Here is a 3,597-nt window from a genome sequence, read left to right on the forward strand (position 1 = left end):
TTATTTTAGTAGCAAAACAAACCTTCAAATTATGCACTTTTTCTTGTGAAAAAAAAAGAATTAAATTCATTTCATAGTTGTAAATGCTAATGGGAAGCTGAGAGATATGTTAAATGAAAGTCCAAATAATAAGTTAATGTTATTTAGGCCCAGTAGGTTCAATGCCTTCAAAAAGAATGATGAGTCATTCTTGATAGTAAAGAGAAGCTTTAAAATAACAATTGGTGCCTGGCTCCATGGCCACGTGGTTAAAGTTCCATGCACTCCACTTCTGCAGCCCTGGTTTGTGGGTTTGGATCCTGGGCACAGACCTGCTCCCACTCACCAGCCATGCTGTGGCAGTGTACCACGTATAAATATAGAGGAAGATTGGCACAGATGTTAGCTCAGGGCGAATGTTCTTCAGCAAAAAATAATAATAATAATAACTAAATTGAATTTTTGAAAACTTTTGTTTTTAAGTGTTTTCCAGTCTCACACTTCAGCATTTATAGTTCACATGACTCCTGATCTGCAGAATCAATGAAATGCTTCTCCTTAAGTCTGCTTCTCTCATTGATCTGCACATCTTATAATCAATGCACTGAGCTGACCCAGGTGAAAATACCCCCCAGAATTTGCCTAGCACCGCAGAAAAGGATCTTTTCAGAGGTCATGCAGACTCATAATCCTCCGCAACACGGTGTTCCAGGAAGCACTGACAATCAATTGTATAGTTACAAGGGAATTGAAACAAATTTATTATCATCACTCCAAGTGGCACAGTAAGTATAGAAAGGTCAACTCTGAAGGCATACAGTAGACTCACAGATGTGAAATATAATCACACCAAAATGTTTCTTCATTCTACATCTTCCAATCATGCCCCTTTCTTAGTCTACATATATAGAAAGGATCTACTCTACCCATGTCTAGAAAGCTGAGGTTGGAGGAGGGAGGACTGATTATGGGAGAATATTCTCGTGTTTCTTAGTGGAAACCAAGATTATTTAGCCTATACTTCTGTTCAAGGCATCCAATTCCAGGAGACACACTGCACCAGGCTGTAGTTTCTCGTTAGCATTCTCCCTGGGATGGTGGAGTCACCCTCATTAATAACCCAAAGGGGGTATTCACTTGTGAATCTTAAATACATTTGTAGTTGTTGAATAATTTATATCTTTTCATAATACTCTTGTAAAAGAGTAAGGAGTGGTCAACATTATCACTCCCATTTTATGTGCCAGGGAGCAGAGCCAGAAAGAGGCTAAATGACTTGGTGAGGTGCAGACTAGTTTAGGCAGAGGGAGATCAATGCATCACCTTTCATTGTTGCAAATTAGTTTATTTCTCCTGGGAATTCTAACTCCCTTATACTCTCCCATCTACCACTCTCTAGTTTCTTATTACATAAGAAAACCAAGGCTTCTCCCATAAATATTTGTCTTCCCTCCTATAAAATTGTAACTTGGCCTTAGAGAAATGGAACCCAGACACTTACTTTTTTTCTTGAGACAACCCATTTATCGACTGCTATATCTCCAGCAATACAACCACAGCAGGGCTTGGGCTACCTTGTAAATACAGGCGTAAGTATTCTGTGTATTCTGAGGGAAGCTACAACAATTGGGGAGGGGAGCCATTTGCTTTATGTTCATTTATTTTGCCTCACTAAAGGGCAAAGAGATACTTTCTAAAATGCTTGTCTGATTTCCCCAAATTAAAACCTGTGTTTCTGAGCAAGATTTTCCACTTTCACGCTGTATGTGTCTCCTGTGCTCACTTCATATCCAGACAGGAGAAAACAACTTCAGGAACTTCCAACTTAATTGGCAAGCATGGATCTCCAGGCTGCGCTTACGTGTCTCGTCATGTCAGGTTGCTCCTCAATTCTCGACGACTCCAGAATCACATTATTCCCAAATGGGCGCTGTGCATGCCTCTCATTTTCCAATCACTGTGTTACATCCTGTACTCCACTCCCGCTGGTTTTCAGCTACCTGGACGGGGAGGAGCCGGGAGGGAGGACACACCTGCAGCCACTTTGCCACGCCACAAGGAGGCTTCTTTGCTTGTGTGAGTGTTTGTTTGCAAACCCTATTTGTGAAATTCACCCACTGGTGGCCCTCGGCCAGCAGAGTGAGGCGTCCCTCAGAGGTCTTTGCAGCACACAGGCCCCACGGTGTTGTGCAAGGGAACATGGGTGTAGAATTTCTCAGCTGGCTGAGGATGAAATTGCTTATTGAAACTGGAAATGAAAATAATGAAACCACAAGATCGCAGAAATCCAAGGATTTTAGAGTTGAAAGGGACCATAGAGAACATCTAACTTAATTCCCTCTTCTAGGATAAAATGTGGGTCTGAGTCCCAGCGAGGTTAAAAGATTTTAAAGAGGATAATTTTGTGTTCCTCTTTGCTTTCTTCCTTGAGGGTTTTCAATATTTTTTGTTTGTTTTTGTCTACATGATGTCTTCTTTGAGAATCAACTCTTAATTACACTTGACATTGGGGTGGGAAAGGCAGATAAAAGGAAGACTATTTACATCTTTTTGGACTTTACATGTGAATGAATGATGTTCGGGAAATTCAGTGTTAAAAACATGAAGCTGTATCTCTAAGACCATCCTCATGTCAGAATGTAAGCTTATTGGAAGGCATCCAAATTTCTTATTTTGACTGCTGTTCATATTTAAGTCCAATCTTCTTTCTTCCTAGTCCCCTGCACCCGAACTTAGGCTACGTCAAATTAAGCTATGAGAGATCAGAGTTGATCATCTCACTAACTCCTCTGAAATAACTATATATTTCTGCTCATTTAAAAGTTAGATATTTGTATATTATCACCAATGCAGGACACATTTATGAACACAGGAGGTGAAAATAACAGTAGAAATTTCAAAAATCTTGGAACTTTCCTTGCTTCTGCTCCTGGTTCAGCACTTATTTCTAGAATATTCACTATTCTTTTGGCGTCATAGACCTTTTTGAGAATCTCATAAAGATATGGCTTCTCAACCAGAAAAATAACGTATCCACACACACAGAATTCTGTTTACAACTTCTAGGGAATATAAACATCTCGGGTCAAGAATCACTATTATGGATTATCTATAAGAAACCTAGTCTATTTTTTAGACTGATTTAATAGCTGAACTTGTGTTTAGAGTCAAGCTGAACTAATGGTATGTTAACTGATGTTAAGAGTAAGAGACATGGGAGAATTTTTAGCAGGACTGAGGACTGAGCCCAGTGGAAAAGCCATTAACCAGACCAAAGATATTTAAAATAACTGAGCCCTCTTGCAAATTGGCATAATGGAGACTCATCAACGAAGTATTTTGAAAAAACTTAATGATAATTACCTTAATGGTAAATACATATAAAAATATAAGTGAAATGAAAAGTTGTTAAGGAGATGTTTTAGTAAATTTTATTATTTCCATAGAACCAAAAGTATGGAGTGCAGATGTGGTTAAAATAAAAAGACTTTTTTTCTAAAACAACATTTCATCAAAGGTGAGCCAAAGGTCAAAATAATATAATCCATGTAGAATGTATATATTTCAAGAAAAGCAGAATTATGTGATAAAGTTGCAATGCATACAGAGTTAAAGAAA

The sequence above is a fragment of the Diceros bicornis genome, chromosome 9, assembly GCF_020826845.1.
Source record: "Diceros bicornis minor isolate mBicDic1 chromosome 9, mDicBic1.mat.cur, whole genome shotgun sequence".
In the NCBI taxonomy this organism is placed as follows: domain Eukaryota; kingdom Metazoa; phylum Chordata; class Mammalia; order Perissodactyla; family Rhinocerotidae; genus Diceros; species Diceros bicornis.